At 48.4% G+C, this 22,755-nt stretch overlaps 1 protein-coding gene across 4 annotated transcripts in view; it reads right to left on the bottom strand.

Annotated features, from left to right (window-relative positions):
• The window catches only part of PTK2 (protein tyrosine kinase 2), a 299,153-nt gene extending 276,696 nt beyond the window's left edge, over window positions 1–22,457 (bottom strand). For all 4 annotated transcript variants that reach the window (XM_062187939.1, XM_062187942.1, XM_062187941.1 and 1 more), the window contains exon 1: window positions 22,355–22,457. The gene's annotated coding sequence lies outside the window, so the exon portion shown is untranslated. The remainder of the gene's footprint in view (window positions 1–22,354) is intronic.
• Between the last annotated feature and the right edge of the window lie 298 nt (window positions 22,458–22,755).

The raw sequence follows: 22,755 nt of genomic DNA, 5'->3' as shown, positions 1-22,755 counted from the left end.
ATGACACACTCTGGGAGACATCCTCACGTGTGTACAGACATTTTAATTGTTTCAGTTTGGTGGTAAATGGGACTGCAAATGGTTGCAATAGACCTTCTACCTAAAAGAAAATAATTTCTTGAACTCCCTAGTAACAACAGGAATAAAAATTTGCTTTTCTAGGGTTCATGTAGTAAAGGATTAACTCTGCACAAAGGAAAGGTCTGGCCCTTTGCCCACCTTCAAGGAGGCAACCTCCAAGTCTTCACAATGTCCTGCCCGAGAAAGCTGTCTATTTACCCAGACACTGTGAAGCACAGGACACCAGCTTTGTCCTCGGCAGGCAAGTAGTCAGCCTTGCCTGCATGAGAACCCCCAAAAGATACCTTAGATACCCAGGCTCAGAGGAGCTTTGCTGGCTAACAATCTCCGTGCATGCTGTACCACTCCTCTGTTAGGCCAATAGGCACTGTCCACACAACTCCAATGAAAGAGGACAGACAGAAACTGACAGCTGGTCTCTCCTGCACCCTGCCCTGTATGTGTTCCCTTGTACCTTTTGCATTCATGATAATCTGCCCTTAACAAAAATCACTATTCTTCTCAACAGGAAAGAGAAAACTCTCAGAGAAAACTCTACCTCCAACCTCAACCCCTTAAATGCTACCCCATCTGGCGCTATGCAGTCTCACCAAGTTCACCAGGTCTCTGCAGGAGCTGCTATTGTCCGTAGTCTGTAATTCCTAAATGACATGCAATAATGCTGGTATTCAAAATGAACCACTGCAACTCCAGGACATCAATGTGTTCTCAAGTGGTCACCAGCTGCCCTGTTTCTCCTGCTCTTGTACCTACAGACTCACTAAAACAAGAGGATTAAGTATTGTTTTACAACTCATTAGTCACACATTTCTAACCTGAATAAAAGTAATGGCACTCATTCTTGATGTTGGCACATGCTAATTAAAAGTGACACCATCTCTCACAGTCATGTGAATATTAAGATATGCTGAAGAGCCTACGTATCTATTAGCTTTGTCTAATATCCAAAAGCATGTAGAATACATTCCATGCCAATCTAGAGTCCCCAAAACCTACCTGGCCTTCCATTACCCAAAATATGTCTTGTTTTATCCTTTGGGGAAAGGAAGAAGCAGGAGAGCGCAGGGATGCAGCTGAACTCAGTGCAGCTGCCCATGTCTGCATTTACCTGGCGGTTTGAGTGACTAGCTCTCCCCAACCACCACAAACCTCCACAGCGCACCACATGTGGACAATCTAACAAGGGGTGTGTCCTCCTATAGAAATCTGATGCCAGCTCTACAATCCCCAGGGAAAAAGACACGTTCATAAACAATCTCCTTACAGTTTCAGGGCTTCATGGGCCTAGAAGAGAGGGTCACTCCTCAAAGCCAGCTGTTTGAGGATTAGTATATTGGGGGGGAGGGGGGGAAGCAGCACAAAGAGAGCGCCATGAGCCAGTCACGCAAGGAACCTGGGAGCCTCTCTGGAATGACCCTAGCCTCCTCTCAGCCTTTCCACTCAGAAGCCTGGCCACAGCCTGTAAAGTGACTCCAAGGGAATAAGTTTCAAATCAGTCCCTTCCCTCGCCATTTCCCTAAGGCCTTCTTCGTTTATTTGTACAACATAATTATATAAGTAAAAGAACAGAGACTGTTCTATCAGATCTGAACTCTGCCCCTTTCACTCACTAGCTGGAGGGCAGAAGGCAAGACACTTCCCCAACCTCATGGGGATTACTGAAATACCTTCCTTCCTGAGCTTAACCACCAGGGCTGCTTATAAGCCTGATTTTGTCCATCCAAGACATGAAAAGTGTCTATCAGAATCAAGTACGACCGCTCTGCTGCTGCCTAATGGCACCTCCTTCTGCACCCAACCCAATCTGACAACTCCAGGCTTGACAAAATGTTCAGTTCCACAAAACCCCAGCCTCTCCTAACTCCCTGCCTTACAAAGGAGTGGAACGCCCTTCCTGCTTCCTATCTTCCACTCCACTAACATCTGCAGAGAGATCACCAGAGCTGGCTGCACCCAGTTTTTGTATGGTTCCAGGTCTAAGAATGATTTCTACACTTTTAAAGAGGTGTTCTGAAGGGGAAGAAAGAAAAAAAAGAACACATAATAGGCTATACGTGGCCCCCCAAATACTGAAGTATTTATCCTTTTACAGAAAGTCTGCCGCCCTGAGCTCAGGCATCAGAGCGTGGTGCCCACATCATTCTGCAGGCACTGAAACGGATCAGTCTCACTGCTTCTCAGATTGATACCCTAGGGCTTAAACACTGTACCAGGCACAGAATAATATCTAATAAACGCTCAACAAATGAATTAACTGAATGAACCAGCTCCAGAACCAACTGGTGGAACACATAGATGGAAAGGCTGGGCCATCAGTAGTGAACACTACCAAGTCTGTTAAAGACACTAACATATGCAGCTCACTTTCTACAGCATACACAACACTGAGGCTGAGATCACAAATACTGTATCTTATAGAAAAGGGCATTGGGCAGCACAAAAATTAGATAACTTGCCAAAAATCCCATGACTAAAGGCAAGGAGCCAGCATTTCAACCTAGGTCTTCTGTTTCTTAAATAAAATGCTTCTTTGTGAGACTGAGCTGTCTCTCAACACAAATTAGACACTTTCAATTACCAACGACTGAGACTTTATGGGCGTACAGGACACATAAAATTTAGTATCTGACCCATTAATTTCGACAGTATTCAAGTTAAATGGTGCTTTTTAAAATGAAAATCAAATGGATACCCAAATACCAATAGGGTAAAAGTCCTCGAATTGAACACAAACTAAAAATTGTTAAGTTCATTTTTTTAACCAGTCCTTGAAAAAGCCACACAAAATTAGACAGCTTAATTAACAAATGCCACTGCCAGGAAAGCAGCTGCAGTCACAGCATGAACCCCTGTGTGTCAGCTGAGCTAAAACAAACCAGCAATTGAGGTAGTCACTTGTCTTTATGCTTCAGTGTGGGTAGAGCAGAGCCCACAGCTGATTATGGACGTTAACACCATCAGCATAAATGTTTCCTGAGGCAAAAAGAAATGTAAGAAACTCTATCAACTTTTAAAAAGCTTAGTTTCACATTAAAAGTTTCCGAGTTGGAATGAAAGTCTCAGCCAAATTCAACTACAATACAGGTCTATGTAAGATAACACGGAGTAGCCTGGCTTCAATCCCGTCCAGCCCTGGCTGCTGTGGCTATTTGGAGAGTGAATCAGAGGATGAAGATCTCTCCTCTGTCATTCCCTCATCTCTCAGTCTTTAAAATAAAGGTTTTTTTTTGTTTGTTTGTTTGTTTGTTTTAAAAAAAGGTAACACTGAGTTCAAAGAATTGGGCCCATGCATAATACACTGTCTAGCTATAATACAATTTTAGAAGTCAGTCTCAAAATAAAAAGGGGGGAAAAATTCTGTTGTTTGGAATTTATCAACACGTTAAAATAAAACATGAATCACCCAAGGATTCTTAATGGAAATTTGAAAACATGCCTACACACTGGCCATATTGCTTAAATAGAAAAAATAAATGGCTTATGAACTAAACAACGATACTTTATCAGAAATTATCATCACATACAGCAAGATAATATCAAGAGAAGGAGTGAAAAAAGCCAATGATATTAAAGAACTTTAGTTCCAAGATATCACAAGGCAACAGATAAACCATCAATTGCAGAAAAATATCCATAACATGCAATGAAAAAGAATTATAATTCAGACACAGAACAATTAAAAAAAAAAAAACGCACAGGAAGAAAGAAAATAGACCAAAGACTTCACAGTTACTTCATAGAAGACAAAACAGATACGGTCAATAAATTGCTTGACATCAATAATAAAGGAAATTCAAATTAAAGCCACAATAACATACTATGACACATCTACCAGACTGGTAAAACTGACAAAGTCAGACAAAATAAACTACTGACAAGGATGTGGAGCAACCAAGAATTGTCACATGTATTTGTGGATATATAAACTGGACAACTACTCTGCAAAGCAATTTGGCAGTAAGTAGCCAGCTAAAGACTGGCTGGTCCATAACCCAGCAGTCACCACTCAGCATGTAGGCCAGACACAGCCGCACCCTTGGGCAAAGGAGCTTCACACTGTGCAGCAGCAGCAAAAGACTGGAAACACACCAAACGCCCACCAACTGCAGGCTGAATTATCCACAAGCAAAAATGAACACTAAAAGCATACAGCACCACAGCTAAGTCTTGGAATTACAGTGCAGAATGGGTAGAAAGCAAGTCATCAAAAAAGACATACATGGCCAGTGCCGTGGCTCAACAGGCTAATCCTCCACCTGCGGCGCCAGCACACCGGGTTCTAGTCCCGGTCGGGGCACCAGATTCTGTCCTGGTTGCCCCTCTTCCAGGCCAGCTCTCTGCTATGCCTCGGGAATGCAGTGGAGGATGGCCCAAGTCCTTGGGCCCTGCACCCCATGGGAAACCAGGAGAAGCACCTGGCTCCTGGCTTCAGATCAGCGTGGTGCGCCGGCCACGGTGCACTGGCCGCGGCGGCCACTGGAGGGTGAACCAACGGCAAAGGAAGACCTTTCTCTCTCTCTCTCTCTCACTGTCCACTCTACCTGTCCAAAAAAAAAAAAAGACATACAGTGTGATTCCCCAATACAGAGTTCAAAAGTGACAAAACTAAGACAAAGTTAAGAAATGATAAACACCATACTCATCCAATGACCACTGTTTTAAGTGGTGGAATACAGCAATGAACAAACAAGACATTTTGTCCCCATAAAATTTATATCAGGTGCCAGTGCTACAGCGTAGTAGGTTAAGCCTCAGGCTGCGGCACTGGCATCCCATGTGGGTGCCGATTAGTGTCATAGCTGCTCCTCTTGAATCCAGCTCTCTGCTATGGCCTTTGAAAGCAGTGAAAGATGGCCCAAGTGCCTGGGCCCCGTGCCTGCATGGGTGACCTGGAGGAAGCTCCTGCTTTCGATTCACACAGCTCCAGCCATTATGGTCATTTGGGGAGTGAAACAGAAGATGGAAGATCTTTCTCTTCATCTCTCCCTTTCTCTGTCTGTAATTCTACCTCTCAAACAAATAAAACAAAATCTTTAAAAAAATAAATAAAAAATTTACATCAGAGCCAAGTGAGAAGAAACTAATAAGTAAAATAGGGGTCAGCACTGTGGCACAGCAGGAAAGCCGCTACCTGCAGTGCCGGCATCCCATACGTGCACTGGTTCCTGTGCTGGCTGCTCCACTTCTAATCCAGCTCTCTGCTATGGCCTGGGAAAGCAGTAGGAGATGGCCCAAGTGCTTGGGCCACTGCACCTGTGTGGGAGACCTGGAAGAAGCTCCAGGCTCCTAGCTTCAGATTGGCCCAGCTCCGGCTGCTGCGGCCATTTCAGGAGTGAACCAGCAGATGGAAGACCGACCAAGTGACCGCCAGACCTACCTCTAATAAAATAAATCTTAAAGTAAAATACAAAGCTTATGAGAGGGTGAAAAGGGTCTGAAGAATGTGGAGCTAAAGAGGGCTGCAGGAAGGTCTAGGCAGAAGGGCTACAGGAAGTATCAACACAGCGGCCATGGGGTGAACACTGGATGCGGGGGCAGAACCACTGGAGGGAGGGAGGAGGACGAGGATGTGATCTGGAGCACACTCGGGCCTCAGGAGGCAGTGAGAAGGCTCCCCGCTCAAGCTGGGCACTAGGAGCACAGGGGGTGCTGACCGATCACACAGACTGAAACACTGAGTGCTAGCCTCATCACCACTCACTGCAGAACCTCAGAAAGCAGTAGAGCGGTATTCAATTCCTTCCCTGTCTTCTTTACAGAAATTGTTATGCCCCACTTCAGCAGAAAACACAGTGTCTTCCCAAAGTAAGAATCTTCACCAGTTTCAACTATAAACTGGGACCTATAAAAAGTTAACAATATTAATTAAATAGTGATAATGGTTGAAGGTGATGACAAATACACAGGGATTCAGTACAGCATTGCTTTTTTAATGTCTGAAAACTTAGTTTTAAAGTAAAATTGAAGATTCATATTTTAACTTTATTAATATAATCCCCATTTAACAGAAAAGTCACACAATTCTTATTTACACTGTCTTTCAAAACCTTTATAACAAAATAGTTTTCCATCATCCTTACCCAAAAAAATAGATGCTTTTTTTTTTTTTTTTTTTTTTGACAGGCAGAGTGGACAGTGAGAGAGAGAGAGAGACAGAGAGAAAGGTCTTCCTTTGCCGTTGGTTCACCCTCTAATGGCCGCCGCGGTAGCGCACTGCGGCCGGCGCACCGCGCTGTTCCGATGGCAGGAGCCAGGTGCTTCTCCTGGTCTCCCATGGGGTGCAGAGCCCAAACACTTGGGCTATCCTCCACTGCACTCCCTGGCCACAGCAGAGAGCTGGCCTGGAAGAGGGGCAACCGGGACAGGATCGGTGCCCCGACCGGGACTAGAACCCGGTGTGCCGGCGCCGCAAGGCGGAGGATTAGAATAGATGCTTTTTTTAAAGTCTACGTCAAGACTTCCACCAGTGAACTGAGAGAAATGAAAGGATGCTCCCCTAATGGAAAACTAAACTAACTGAATCCTTCTGGTCTTGGAAAGTCCACGCGGAGCCCTTAACACGAAGAGCTATTTCTGTAACCTAACGTATAAGAAAGAAACTGTAGGTGTAAACTTGTCCCTGTGCCGACAGTCCTAAGATTCACCACTGTCCCAGCCCTTTTAGGAAAGGGAGAAGAAGAAATGCCATGCCCCTGTTTTCCCTATGTATGAAGTGGGAAATGTATACCAGCAAGTATCCCTCGCAGGCTCACACGCAATTTACAAGTAGAGCAAAGACTCCAGGAGGACTGACTACTCAGAAAACTGACACGTTTTTACTGCAGACATTTACTTTTAGTGACTGTTACCTTTCATGAAGCAGCCAGTCAGGCCAGGCACCACACCATCACATAAGTGCAATCAGGAGTCATGGATCATTTAGTTCTCTCAACATCTAAGGGGGTGGGGGCTGATGCTGTGGCACAGCGAGTAAGAGGCACCAGCATCCCGTAGGAGTGCCGATTTGAGTTCTGGCTATTCCCATCTGTCTCCATGCTAATGCGCCTGGAAAAGCAGCAGAAGGTGGCCCAAGTGCTTAGGCCCCTGCACCCACATGGGAGACCTAGATGAAGCTCCTGGCTCCTGGCTACAGATCAGCCCAGCTCCAGCCACTGTGGCCATTTGGGGAGTGAAGCAGTAGACAGAGGATTTCTGTCTCTCCCTCTCTCTAACTCTTTCAAATACATAAACAAACCTTTGAGGAAAAAAGTATCTAAGGGACCTACTATTGGGTCCACTTAGCTGACATGGGAGCAGAGACTACATCACAAAGAAAGCAGGATTCTGACGCCATGGACATGCCCTTTACCTGTGTGTTCCACAAGGGTTATTCGGGAGGGGGAGGCGAGGGAGCGGGGGTGTGGGGAGAGATAAGAGACATCTTCCATCTGCTGGCTGACTCCCCAAATGGCCACAACAGCCAGGGCTGGGCCAGACCAAAGCCAGGAGCTTCATCCAGGTCTCCCACATGGGTGCAGGGACCCAAGGACTTGGGCCATCTTCCACTGCTATCCCAGGCAGGCACATTAGTAGGGAGCTGGATCAGAAGTGGGGCAGCCAGGACTCCAACCAGTTCCCATATAGGATGTGGGTGTTACAGGTGGCAGCTTAACTTGCTACGCCACAGTGCTGGGTCCTATTCAACTTTTAGACTAAGTCAGACTCAGTGCCATCTAGACTCGCACACTCTGGACATTGAAGCCTTGCTATTCCAAGTTGGGTGGCCACACCACTACTAGCACTAGTATCACCTGGGAACTTGCTAGACGTTCGAGTCTGAGCACTCCGGAGACAGACGGAACTACATTCTAAAATTAACCAAGATCCCCAGGTGATTTATGCACATTAAAGTCTGAGAAGCCTTGATACAACACCTGCACACACTATTTTGAGCCAATTTCTCTAGTCTAAAAACACAGCCCAGGGACCAGCGCTGTGGCCTAGTGGGTAAAAGCCAGCGCCTGCAGTGCTGGCATCCCATATGGTCACCAGTTCGAGTCCTGGCTGCTTCATTTCCAATCCAGCCCTCTGCTATGGCCTGGGAAAGCAGAAGATGGCCCAAGTCCTTGGGTCCTGTACCCGTATGGGAGACCCAGAAGAAGCTCCTGGCTCCTAGCTTCGGATCAGCACAGCTCCAGTCGTTGCAGCCATTTAGGGAGTGAACTGGCGGATGGAAGACTTCTCTCCTTCTGCCTCTGCCTCTCTGTAACTCTGCTTTTCAAATAAATAAATTAAATAAATGAATAAATAAATACACAGCCCAGTAGTTAAACTAAGCTTGCTGTGGTGACGGATCAGTGCTGCTGCTATACCCCAGGCAGCCATGAAGAGCGGCCCTGACCTTTCCCCCGTGCCTAGCCTCAGTTCCACTCCTTCATCTCTACCTACCCATGCTGTACAGAGTCTACACCACAGCCCAACTTACTGACAGGCTGGAACCCTTTCTCCCAGAGTGACAAGGAGACAACAGGTATGCTTAACATGCCTTAGTTCCTTGATATATGCCCAGAGACTGCCTGGGCTGACCAACTGCTTCAGGCACCTCTGCTCCTAACAACTGAGAACATGCTCAAAGAATGGTGCCCTGTGAAGCCAATTGAGAACTTCTGACACATCCCTAATAACACAGCACTGACGACCAAGTAACCAGCAATGAACACACAGAATACACATCCCTAATGACACAGCACTGACAACCAGGTAACCAGCAATGAACACACGGAATACACATCCCTAACAACACAGCACTGACGACCAAGTACCAGAAATGAACACATGGAATATGCAATATCGTGACTTGGAAGTTTTCCCCTGAAGACATTTTTTCCCAAAGGTTTGTTAATTTTAGTTGAAAGGCAGAGTTACAGAGAAAGGCAGAGAAATGCACACACACAGACACACACACACAGAGAGAAAAACAGAGAGAGAGAGAGTTACCTTCCATCCACTGACCCACTCCCCAAATGGCAGCAAAGGCCATAGCGGGGCCAGGCTGAAGCCAGGAACTTTATCTGTGTCTCCGACGTGTATACAAGGACTCAAGCTTTCCTCTGCTGCTTTCCCCACCCGGCATGTTAGCAGGGAGCTGGATCACAAGTGGAGCAGCCAGGAGTGGAACTGGTGCCCATGTAGGATGCTGGCACTGCAGGCAGTGGCTTTTCACCTGCTGTGACACAGCACAGGCCCCAAGACATTTTTTGAAGCTGTGGTTTCTGCCACCTCGAGTTATACTAGAAATCAAATTTAAGTTGCAGAAACCAACATCTGCACATCTGACCAACTTCCCAGCCTTGCTGCTGCCTTTCTCCCATCTAGAGCTTTCTTCCCTCCACCAAGCTAACTCCTACAGATCTCCTAAGAATGGGGGTGTGGGTCTCTACCAGACCCACAGTGCCTGCAGCTCTGCACATCACTGAGGGAAGCAAAAATGAGGCAGGGGCCACTGGGTCTGGGACACAGGTCAACACAGGTAAATGTGTTCACAGAGTCTTTCAGTTACATTTAACAGGTATTTCTTTTTTACAAAAAGTCTAAATTTACTTGAAAGGTGAGGGGGAGAGGAATACAGAACTAGAGAGAGATTTCCCATATGCTGGTTCACTCCCCAAATAGCTGTAACAGCTAGGTCTGGGCCATGCTGAAACCAGGAACCCCATCCTGGTCTCTCACTAGGGTGGCAAGGGCCCAAATACTTGGGTCACCTTATCCCAGACATATGAACACATTAAAAATGGAGCTGGACTGGAAACAGTAACTGGGACTTAAACTGGAACTTGGATACAGGACGTAGGCATGACAAGTGGCAGCTTGACCTCCTACGCCACAGCATCAGCCCCTGACAGAGTTCTAAGTTAAAACACCAATACTCAGTGGCTTTCCATTCAGTGTGTAACAGCCTCCCATTGCATCACCTCAACTGGTCTGAGAACTGGTCTGTACCTTAGGGTTACATTTCACAACAACCTATTAAAGTCAATCATCAGGGTCAGTGCTGTGGCACAGGTTAATCCTCCATCTGTGGTACTGGCATCCCATATGGGCACCAGTTTGAGTCCCAGCTGCTTCTCTTCTGATCCAGCTCCCTGCTGTGGCCTGGAAAAAACACTTGAAGAATGCCCACGGGCCAGCGCCGTGGCTCACTTGGTTAATCCTCCACCTGCGGCGCCAGCATCCCATATGGGCACCGGGTTCTAGTCCCAGTTGCTCCTCTTCCAGTCCAACTCTCTACTGTGGCCCGGGAAGGCAGTGGAGGATGGCCCAAATGCTTGGGCGCCTGCACCCGCATGGGAGACCAGAAAGAAGCACATGGCTCCTGGCTTCAGATCGGCATAGCTCCAGCCAGAGTGGCCATTTTGGGGGGGGGGGTCTCTCTAACTCTGTCAAATTTAAAAAAAAAAAAAAAAAAAGAATGCCCAAATACTTGGGCCACTGCACCCACATGGGAAATCCGGTAGAAGTTCCTGGCTCCTGGCTTTGGATCAGCCCAGCTTCCGCTGTTGTGGCTCTTTGGGGGAGTGAACCTGCAGACAGAAGAGCTTTCTGTTTCTCCCTCTCACTGTCTGTAACTCTACCTCTCAAATAAATAAATCTTTTATAAAAAATAAAGCCAATCATCTGCCCAGCTGTTTTAGCTACGCAGATTCCAAAAACTATACAAATCTTAAGCAGCAAGGTTACCTGTAATAGTGGTTCTCAAATGAAGAACCACATACATGTGCAAGGCCCTGATGAGGTTCTTCATTTAGCCCACACTAACAGGACTTTCTGCAATGGAGAAATAAGCTACACCTGTGCTATCCAATGGCCACAATGAGGCATGGCTGTGGAGCACTTAAATGCAGGAACTACTGTAACAGAACTTCTTTTTTAAATGATTATTTATTTGTAAGTCAGATTTACAGTGAGAGAGGGAGAGACAGGGAGGGAGGGAGAGGGGAGAGGAGGAAAAAGAGGGGGAGAGGGGGAGGGGGAGGAGAGAGAGGGAGGGAGCGGGAGGAGAGAGGGGAGAGGGGGAAGGGTGGGGATGGAGAGAAAGATCTTCAATCTACTGGTTCACTCCCCAAATGGCCTCAACCACCAGAGCTGGGCCAGGCTGAAGCCATGAGCCAGGAGCTTCATCTGGGTCTCCCACATGGGTGCAGGGGCCCAAGCATCTGGGCCATTCTCCACTGCTTTCCCAGGCAGCAAGGGAGCTGGATGGGAAGTGGAGCTGCCAGGACTTGAACTGGTATCCATATGGGATGCCAGCATTACAAATGGCAGCTTAACCCACTATGCCACAGTGCTGGCCCCAGAACAGAACTTTTAATCTTATTTAATTTTAATTAATTTCAATTTAGCCGACCACAAGTGGCTAGTAAGTAGCACACTAGGTATGAGGTCCGGATCTGGACTCCAGACTCTGTATGACATAAGAAAGAAATGAATTCTCCTTGGCTCCTTACTGCGTGCTATGCTATTCAGCCCAACTGTCCCCTTTAAAAACAACTACAAAATATATATGGAATACATGTTGAATCTTTTTTTTTTCATTTATTAAACTTTTATTTAATGAATATAAATTTCCAAAGTACAGCTTATGGGTTACAATGGCTTCCCCCCTCCCATAACTTCCCTCCCACCCGCAACCCTCCCCTTACATGTTGAATCTTAAAAGCAAAAAGAAACTGACAAAATAAGAAGGAAATGCCAGGCCAAAACTAAAGGGAAACCAAGAACTCAAACAGATAATAAGAAATCACCTTTGTACTAAAGACATTTGCCAATTGTGAAAACTTTTCAGCTTTAATTTTTACAGTACTGCAAGGAAGAAGGAAAGGAATCAAAGTCTGGATTCTGGAAAGTACAGTCACCGCTTGGTATCCAGGGAGAATTTGGTTCCAGAACACTGCCCCCACAAATCTACAGCTATTCAGGCCCCTAATATAAAGTGGCATAGTATCTGCATACAACCCATGTACATCCTCCCATACTTTAAATAATCTCTAGCTTACTTATAACATCTATGATCATGCCAATGCTATGTAAATAGTTGTTATACTTACTGTTCAGGGAATAATGGACAAAAGAAAAAAGTCCATACATGCAGTACAGACACAAGGCATTTTTCAAATGTTTTTAAAATTTTTATTTAATTTTTTGAGATGCATACAGACAGGGACAGAGAGATAGAGAGATTCCATTCACTGGTGCACTCCTCAAATGCCTGCACCAGCCAGGGGTGGGCCAGGCCAAAGCCAGGATTACCAAAATAAATTTCTTTTAACGCAATTTTCCATGAACTTTCAAAAATAACCTTGTATGCATTCAATAATACTAAACAACATTTGAAGGAATTTTTCTAGAAGTTGACAAGTAATTCTAAAACATACATAAAAATGAAATTGGATTCCAAAACCAATTTCAAGCATATTGCAAAGTTAAAGGGGAAAGGCAAAATTATAAAGCACTTAGAAAATACCAGGGGAATTAATTCATGCACTCAGGGTAAGGAAGAGTACCAACTACAGGGGCCGGTGCTGTGGAGCAGCAGGCTAAGCTGCCACCTGCAATGCCAGCACCCCATATGACCACAGGTTTGAGTCCCAGCTGCTCTACTTCCAATCCAGCTTCCTGCCAATGTGCCTGGGAAAACAGTGGAAGATGGCCCCAAATGCTTGGACCCCTGTCATTGACATGGGAGGCCCAGATGGAATTCAAGGCTCCTGGCTTCAGCCTAGCCAACACCGGTGGGCTATTGCAGCCATTTGTGTAGTGAAATCAGCACTGCAGCGGGTAAAGCCTCCACCTGCAGAGCTGGCATCCCACATGGGTGCCGGTTGGAGTCCCGGCTGCTCCATTTCCGATCCAGCTCTCTGCTATGGCCTGGGAAAGTAGTAGAAGATGGCAGGCTGGCCCTGCGGCTCAATAGGCTAATCCTCCGCCTTGCGGCGCCGGCACATTGGGTTCTAGTCCCAGTCGGGGTGCCGGATTCTGTCCCGGTTGCCACTCTTCCAGGCCAGCTCTCTGCTGTGGCCAGGGAGTGCAGTGGAGGATGGCCCAAGTGCTTGGGCTCTGCACCCCATGGGAGACCAGGAGAAGCACCTGGCTCCTGGCTTTGGATCAGCGCGGTGCGCTGGCTGCAGAGGCCATTGGAGGGTGAACCAACGGCAAAGGAAGACCTTTTTCTCTGTCTCTCTCTCTCACTGTCCACTCTGTCAAAAAAAAAAAAAATTAAAAAAAAGAAGATGGCCCCTACACCCATGTCCGGGGACCTGGAAGAAGCTCTTGGCTCCTAGCTTTGGATCAGCGCAGCTCCAGCCATTGTGGCCAATTAGGGAGTGAACCAGCGGATGGAAGACCCCTCTCTCTGCCTCTCCTTCTCTGTGTAACTCTTTCAAATTAATAAATAAATCTTAAAAAAAAAAAATCCCTGGCCGGCGCCGTGGCTCAACAGGCTAATCCTCCGCCTTGCAGCACTGGCACACCGGGTTCTATCTAGTCACAGTCGGGGCGCCAGATTCTATCCTGGTTGCCCCTCCTCCAGGCCAGCTCTCTGCTATGGCCCAGGAAGGCAGTGGAGGATGGCCCAAGTCCTTGGGCCCTGCACCCCATGGGAGACCAGGAGAAGCACCTGGCTCCTGGCTTCGGATCAGCACGATGCGCCAGCTGCGGCGGCCATTGGAGGGTGAACCAACGGCAAAAAGGAAGACCTTTCTGTCTCTCTCTCTCACTATCCACTCTGCCGGTCAAAGAAAAAAAAAAAAATCCCTGTCTCTCCCTCTCTTTGTAACTCTTTCAGATAAAAAAAAGGACTGATAAAACTAGGTTATATTATTTCTTTAAAAAAGGACTGATAATCTAGGTTAAATTTAACTTTTTTCTGTTCAATAAAAAAAACCACCATTGAGAATCATTCAAATTGCATACTAGAATAAGAGTTAGCAGCAAAATATATAACAAAGGACTGTACTGCGAATATATAAAGAAACTACCAATCAATGAGGGAAAAGAGATCTAATAGAAAAATATGGGCACTCTGCAAGAGTAAATCCAAATGGCCAGTGAATGTACACAGAGTACAACTTCATTATAATCAGAAAAAGGCTACTGAAAATCACAGGCTACAGACCTCACCAGAGGGGTCGGCAGGGCAAGGAATGGGCTGTGCTGGAGAAGTAATCAGAGAGAATGGTGGACAGATACTCATCAGTGCCCAGAGGCAGCAGAATCATTTATTTTTTTTTTTTAAGATTCAATGATTTATTTGCTTGCAAGGCAGTTACAGAGAGGCAGCCGAGACTCCAACCAGCACCCATACGGGACGCCAGCACTGTAGGCGGCGGTTTTACTCACTACACCACAGCGCTGGCCCCAGAAGATTCATCTATTAACAGTTTGGGAGAAACTCTTTTGGGCCACTCATTTTTTTTCCCCTTTCTTTTTCAAAAGATTTATTTATTTATTTTGAAAATCAGAATTACCCAGAGGGAAGGAGAGAGAGCGAGAGGAAGAGAAGGAGAGAGGGAAGAAGGCGGGGGGGGATACCTTCAATTCGCTGGTTCAGTCCCCAAGTGGCCTCAACAGCCAGGGCTGAGCCAGGCAGAAGCCAGGTGCTTTATCCATGTCTCCTTCATGGGTGGCAGGGGCCCAAACACTTGGGCCATCTTCCGCTTTTCCCAGGCCATCAGCAGGGAGCTGGACTGAAGTGGAGCAGCCAGGACACAAACCAGCACCCACATGACTGCATTTTTTCACCCACGACACCACAATGTCAGCTCAAAGGCCAGGCACTCTTTCAAGTACACTCAATGGAGGCCACAATCTAGAACTGACTAAACTATAACTAACTCCACCTGACCAAGTTTAAGAAGAATTCAACTGTTCCAGATCACTTTTCCCACCACCTCACTCCATTATTTTTGCTGCCGGTGAGCTGCACAGTTGAATGAGAGTCTGCTGGAGGTGAGGGGATCCCATGCAAACATCCTTCTCGCTACATTCACTGTTCACCTCTAATTCTACAACTTCCATATACTTCGACAGCCCTACAACAAAGCCCCCACTGCCTTCACTTACTTCAGTCTGCCTCCCTTGAGACCCCGACCCTCCTGGAAACTTGCTGCAGGGCTCTCCCTCATCAACTCACTGCTCAATTACCAAACACAGGGACAAGCCCGTGGGAATCTCAGCAGGAGCCTCTTCATTCCTGACCACCAACTAAAGTCCAAGGAGGAAGCTCGCTGACTCAGATACATAGTAACAGGGAACCCTTGAGCCCTTGAGCCATGGCTTACAATGTCCACTTGCCATCAGACGCCATCTGAACCTGCAGCAAATATAGAGAAGGTCCATCACCAATTTCATTGTTGTAGATTCTGTAGTTTTTATTTAGCCTTTTCTTAGGAAAAAAGCAAAGCACAAAAGACAAAAGAAAATGCATTGAATTTAAACAAGAATTCATTGCTAGGCATAAAACCAACTCACACAATACTGCTTCATTAGTCACCCCACAACTTGGCAATAACCCTGATTCTAGTACATGATAGCCAATTTTTCAGCACCAAAACAAAACCAGCAGGGAACTTATGCCTTAAGCACTAACATGTACACACCCTCCTGCTATTTGCCAAAAGCCACAAGTGTAGAACCATACAAACTGCTGTTTCAATGTAGAACTGTTCATTTAGATTCCAAAGCAAGACTCAATAAAAAATAAATAACCTAATCCCTGCATAAAACAGCCAAAATTCCTAAGTAAAAAGTAGCTGTGAGGTCTTTCCAAGATTCTGAAAACTCTAAAAATTATGTTTCAGATCCCTAAAGTGAAGACAATCTCATTAGTGGTCAAAAAGTGATCACATGCACATCTCAAATTATGAACAACTTTTGCCTGCTGTGACTTGCATTTATTGTAAGACACTAAAAAGCAGCGGTTTACAAACATGAGCATGCACAGAAGCACCCAGACACCACATTACAATCACTTGCTGGGCCCCAACCGGGGTTTGATCCAGGTCACAGGCAGGGCAGGAGCACTTGCATTTCTACCAGATTTCTAGGTGCTCTGGTCCTGTTACTATTTTTTGAGAACCACTGAAAACCCACTGGAGCTTAGTGGCACTTGTGGGTGTCAGCGTCCCCCACCAGTTATCTCATGACTAAAGAGGAACTCACTGACCAGAGCGACTGCAGAATCTCAGGAAGGATTTCCGACTTGAATGCTGACTTTCCTTACCAAGTGAGGGTCCTGACTTGTCACCTGCAAAATGTTTCATCTTAACAGTGAAAGCTTTCTGAGATGCTCCGGCCCCTGTGCAATCGGCGCTTCAGCACTAAGATGAGGGCTGCTCTTCTACGTGGTTCCAGGGCTTCATGTGAAACCCCTATAAAGCATTTTCTGGACCAGTCATCAAGAATCCTTTAAAACCCCCACTCACGTTGTGTCACTTTGAACAATTCTCTATGCCTTCAGAAATGAGGATGAGTCAATGAACACAAGATCAATTTATAGAGAACATGGAAGTTTTGAAACTGTAAAGGGAGAGAGCAATATTTTCTTCCTGGCTCATCTGAGGATACTAGTACTTAAAATTATTTTGTTTTTTAAAAGAAAACGTGAAAACATAAATAATCAAGTTCTTCCCTATAGTATCAAGTCTTCCTTCCATGGTTCTAGGTGAGGTTCTTTACCAAGGCAAACAAAATAGTAGCAGTTGACTGCTGCAATTAACAGTTCTCCAGTAATTAACACTCCTGGGTTCTTTGGTTCACTCACTCAAAAAATACTGTGTCAGACACTGGGGACACAGCACTACACAAAACAAATTTCTGGGGCCAGTGTTGTGGCACAGTAGGTTAAGCCACCTCCTGCAACACCAGCAAATCCTACATGGGCACCAGTTGGAGGCCCAGCTGCTCCACTTCCAATCCAGCTCCCTACTAATGTACCTGGAAAAGCAGTGAAGATGTCCCCATGCTCAGGACTCTGCAACCCATGTCAGAGACCTAAAAGGAGTTCCATGTTCCTGGATTCAACCTGACTCAGCCCCAACTGTTGAACCAGCAGCCAGTGGAAGATATCCCCCAGTCTCTCCCTCTCTCTCTGCCTTTTAAATAAAATTTTTTTAATATTAGGTTGGTGTTCACTTAACAGTTTTGTGTTTAAATTCTTCCCTTTCCATCACTGTTCTATGCATTTTTTTCCAAATCTTTTTTGCAAATGCTTAAGTCAGGCCACTCCTATTTTATTTATTTGAAAGGGGAGAGAGAGAGAGAGAGATCTTCTATATGCTGGTTCACTTCCTAAATGGCCACAATAGCCAGGGCTGGGCCAAGCTGAAGCCAGGAGCCTAGAGCTTCTTCCAGGTCTCCCACATTGGGTGCAGGGGCCCAAACACTTGGGCCATCTTCTGTTGTTTTCCCACGCACATTAGCAGGGGCAGGAAGGGAAGTGGAGCAGCTGGGATTTGAATGAGGATCCATATGGGATGCCAACGCTGCAGACGGTAGCTTAACTCACTAGGGCTACAAATAAACCTGTAAGAACAAAAAAGAAAAAAAATCTCTGCCTTCATGGAGCTTTCTCACAAAACATACAATCTACCAACAAACAGAAGCTACATAACACTGCTAAGGTCTCTCATCAGCCCAGCTGAGACAAATGTATGTCGCTTGGGTGGAGAGAGAAGCACACACAGCAAGCACCTGCAGCCCCCAGCAGAAGCCAAACCACAAGATGGGAAGAACTCCGATATAGAATCTGGAGGCAGGGAGATCCCAGACACAGACAACCTACAAACAAGACTCTTCCGCCCCTACACAAGACTCAGAACCTCGGTGGAGGGGCACTGAAACAGAGATATGCCACTCTTAAAAGCAGGATGGAAAACTAAATCGGTAGCATTCATTTCAAAAACACTGATAGAACAGCAATGTGTCAGATTATAAATACTAGGATTTTCTACAAGAGGCTCATAGTCCAATATTTTCTTCTTGCTTCCCACAAAATTGTTTCCCATCATAAACAACATCAACCCAAGGAAAAAAAACCTCTGTAGAGGTTATTAAAGCACATCCTTTGGCAAAAAAGAATCATCAATCATTCCGAGCATTAAATATTTTTACTGAATTCGAAACTGATTAAAAGTAAACAACTGTGATACATTCATGAAACTACCTAAGCTACTAGGGCAGAAGAGAATTTCATGTTGACAGTGTGAGGTTCAAACAGGAAATGTAATCACTGACGTCTCCCAGACATGGTAATTTACAGTCATACTATTGACTTCTACGTCAGAAGACTGGGTTAAGCTTTTAATGTTTATTCATTTATTTTCATTTACTTGAAAGGCAGAGATAGACAGACAGACATCTTCTATCCTCTGGTTCAATCGACAAATGCCCACAACGGCAAGGGCTGGCCAGGAGCCCAGAACTCCGTCCAGGTCTCCCATGCAGGTGTCAGGGGTCCAAGCACTTGAATCTGCTGTCTCCCAGGATGCATTAGCAGGACCCCAGATCAGAAGCAAGGCAGCCCAAGCAGCTTCACCCACTACATCACAACACCAGCCCAGTTCTCTCAGCGTGCTGCCATCAGGGCCTCCCTGGGGTCACTTGTGAGTGACCTAGGCTTCTATAAAATAAAAAGGATACAAATACACTCACAACAAGTGAGGCATGAAGGAGACAAATCATTAAAGCCTTCAGCTCAGGTCTGGCCCATGGTACACAGCAAACGCACAGTTCAGAGCCTCTAAGACTTACTTTATAAAAAGGCAGTAACAGTCATATCTACCAACTACTGGGTCTCAAAGGGTGCCTGGCAAATGTTATCTTTCTTCCCTATCATTGGACAATATTCAAATATATGATTTTTCTGTCTCACAAAATGAGTTTATAATAAATGGAAATGCACATCAATAAAATTTACATGATTATTTTAATTAAATAAGTATTAAAGTCTGTAAGAAACACCTTTATGTTCCTAAAAATTGGTAAACTTGTGATGCCACTAGTGTTTTTGTCTGAGGCTTCCTACTGCTAAAGAGTGGGAACAGTGCCACTCAGACAAAATATCTACTTCTGCTTACAAACTATTTCATTAGAGTGTTTTGGAAATCAGGCTATGATTAACAACATTTGCAAAAGTCCACTTAAAGTTGAACTATATATGCTTATCTAAATTTTATTTCCTGGGGCTAGCATTGTGGCATAGCAGGTATCTAGCTCCCTGAGAACGCACCTGGGAAAGCAGCAGAAGATGGCCCAGATCCTCGGGCCCCTGCATTCATGTGGGAGACCCTGAAAAAGCTCCTGGCTTCTGAGCAGCCCAGCTCCAGCCATTGCAGCCATTTGGGGAGTGAACCAGTAGGTGGAAGACACCTCTTTACCCCACACCCGTAAACACTTTCAACTCAATAAATAAATCTTAAAATAAATTTTATTTCCAACATAGAACTGTTTATATATATATAAATAAAACAGGTTGGAACACAGAAGGTTTCTCTGCTGCTTTATAGACAGAAATAGTTTTTATATTTTTTGCATTATTTTTAGAAATGCCAGGAACTAGTAGATATGAATTTCATTTCCATTGCACTAGGCCACCTTGAGTCAAGAAATGAAATAAAATTTTGCCAAAGTGTTGGTAGAGACAAAGGGCTCAGCCCACTACTGAGAGAGGTCCAAAAGTGCCTCATCCAGAGGATCCGGTGAGACCAGGCGCAGCCACAATGGGCAGCTGAACATGCACACACTCACCTGCGGGCAGACGCGTCCAGGAGAACTCTACTACTGACGACAATACAATAGTCACTTACTCACCTTACCCAAATTTCAAGACTTCTCATTTTAAATGATTTATAAAGGTATCAGAAAAAAATTCTCAGACTCCCACCGCAATCTTTTGAATTTTGACAGGGGTAAACAGTAATGAAAATATGTTCTGATAAACTAGAGCTTTAAGGCAAAAAGTACTGATTTTATACTGGTAAAAAAAAAAAATCACCTCACAAATAGGGTTAAATCAGAACTTTTAATGTCACTGAAGTTTAAAATAAGAAATGACCTAAGTGAAAATCTAAACTGGAACCTTTAATTTAAAAATTGAGTATTTTACATATTGCATTAGTGCTTTGAATCTTTTTTTTTTTTTTTTTGACAGGCAGAGTTAAGACAGTGAGAGTGAGAGAGAGAGAGAGAGAGAGAAAGGTCTTCCTTCTGTTGGTTCACCCCCCAAATGGCCGCTACGGCTGGCGCTGCACCCATCCAAAGCCAGGAGCCAGGTGCTTCCTCCTGGTCTCCCATGCAGGTGCAGGGCCCAAGCACTTGGGTCATCCTCCACTGCCCTCCCGGGCCACAGCAGAGAGCTGGACTGGAAGAGGGGCAACCGGGACAGAACTGGAGCCCCAACTGGGACTAGAACCTGGGGTGCCGGCGCCACAGGCAGAGGATTAGCTTAGTGAGCCGCGGCACCGGCCCGCTTTGAATCCTATCCTGTACAAGACAGTTTTCTCAAAATTAAGACACCATGAAATACGGGGTGGGAGACAGAGAAACGTGGCCATCAAATCTTCACATAGCCTCTCTTCAACAGCCACACTCGGAGCTACCAGGCCTGCAGCACACACACAAGACAATGGAAAGCCACTCTTCAGGGCCATCCGTTTCTTGCTGGGAGTTTCTTCTGCACAACTTCCTGGGGAGCGCGTCCTCATCAGGCTCCGTGGACGGGGCCCGAGTTATGTAATCCCCAAAGCTCTGCAGGGCTGCTGTCCTGATAAACATCGCAAGGATCCTCGCCGCAGCCCGGCTTCCGCTTTCCTGGACACTCGGACACTTGACCCCGAACTTCACCCGACTTTTCGGAACTGAGCTTTGAATGCGACGTCTGCTTTCACCCGAGGACTTGCTCCCTGGCCCAGCGCCTCGGAGGGCCGTGCGCAGGGCTCCTGCGGCCCGGACACCCTGGCCGGACCACCTGACGGGGACTGGACGGCGGTCCTGTCACGCTGACCCTCACGCTTCCGCGGCAGGCAGGCCCAAGTGTGCAGACCAGACAGTGCGAGTGCGGCTGGGGCCTCCCTCCCGGGGCGGCCACAAAGCCATCACCCGCACGAACGCCGGGCGGGTCCGGCCGCCACAGGGCGTCCCCAGGAACTGCGGGGCGAAGCGGCACCGCACCGCCCACGGCGGCGGCGTTCACTCCCGCCCACACCCCAGCGCCCCGAGCAGGGACAGCGCTCGACCGTCCGAGAGCCGACGCTCCCGTGCCCCGTCTTAAAACCACGCAATCAGCCGCGAGGTCCTGGGGCTTCTCCCCACGCGGCGATGGGCTCCTTTCGCAGCCACGGCCGCCGTCGGCACGCAGGTCCCCCACGCGCGCTCCCACCGCCACCCCCGCGGTTCCACTATCCTCTCCCGTCGCCCTGCCACACACGCCGGCTGCGGGCTCCGGGCTCCGGGCTCCGGCCCCCGCCGGCCGCGCCCCGGCAGCAGGCCGCCCTCCCGGCCCCCGCCGCCGCCGCCTTTTGTTGTTCAGGCGCTCGGTGCGCTCCGGCGGAGGCGCCCCGGCCCCCCTCGCGCCGCGGCCTGCAGCCCCTGCGTCGCCCCCCGCCGCCCCCTCGGCCGCCTCAGGCCCCCTCAGGCACCCCGGCCTCTGTCCCCCGGCCTCCGTCCTCCGGCCTCCTCAGGCCTCCTCAGGCGCCCCGGCCTCTGTCCCCCGGCCTCCTCACGCCCCCGGCCTCCTCACGCCCCCCGGCCTCTGTCCCCCGGCCTCCTCAGGCCCCCGGCCTCCTCACGCCCCCCGGCCGCCTCACGCCCCCCGGCCTCCTCAGGCCCCCGGCCGCCTCACGCCCCCGGCCTCCGTCCCCCGGCCTCCTCAGGCGCCCCCCGGCCTCCTCAGGCGCCCCCCGGCCTCCTCACGCCCCCCGGCCTCCTCAGGCCCCCGGCCGCCTCACGCCCCCCGGCCTCCTCCGTCCCTCGGCCTCCTCGGGCGCCCCCTGCCTCCTCGGGCCCCCGGCCTCCTCGGGCGCCCCCGGCGTCCTCACGCCCCCCGGCCTCCTCGGGCGCCCCCCGCCGCCTCACGCCCTCCCCGCCCGCCCGCGAACCGCGGCCGGCGGGCCGGGGCTCCGGAGGAAGCCGGTCTCCGCCGGATCCGCGCCGCGACGCTCGGCCCGGCCCCGCTCTGCCCTCCGCCCTGGGGGCCGCGGCCCTGCCCACGACCAGGCGCCCCCGGCCCGCGCCCCGCACTCACTCGGGCCGCGGCTCAGCACCGTGCGACGGAGGCAGACTACGACGGGGCGGCGCCGGCGCCGACGGCCGCGCTCCCTCCCACGCCTCGCGCCGCGGGCGCACAGCGGTCCTGGCCCGGCGGCGGCGGCGGCGGCGGCGGCGGGCTCGCGCCCTCGGGGCCGTGCTGAGTCGGCGCGGGCCCGTGCGCGTGCGCGGCGGCCGGCTGAGGCGCGCGCCGAGCTTCCGCCTCCGCGGAGGACCGGGCATGCGCGTCGCGGCCTGCGCATGCCCAGTGCGCCCCGGGCGCCGCTCCCGACGTCCGCGCCGGGCCCGTGGACCTGGCTCTCGGGGTGGCCGGGAGGCCGCGCGCGGGCGTGGCCGCCGGCCGGGGAAGCCCTGGCGTGGGGGCGAGGTCGCGGCGGG

Source organism: Lepus europaeus, chromosome 4, assembly GCF_033115175.1.
Source record: "Lepus europaeus isolate LE1 chromosome 4, mLepTim1.pri, whole genome shotgun sequence".
Lineage (NCBI taxonomy): Eukaryota > Metazoa > Chordata > Mammalia > Lagomorpha > Leporidae > Lepus > Lepus europaeus.
The sequence above is the reverse complement of the archived record's forward strand: the minus strand, read 5'-3'. Positions and strand labels throughout refer to the sequence as shown.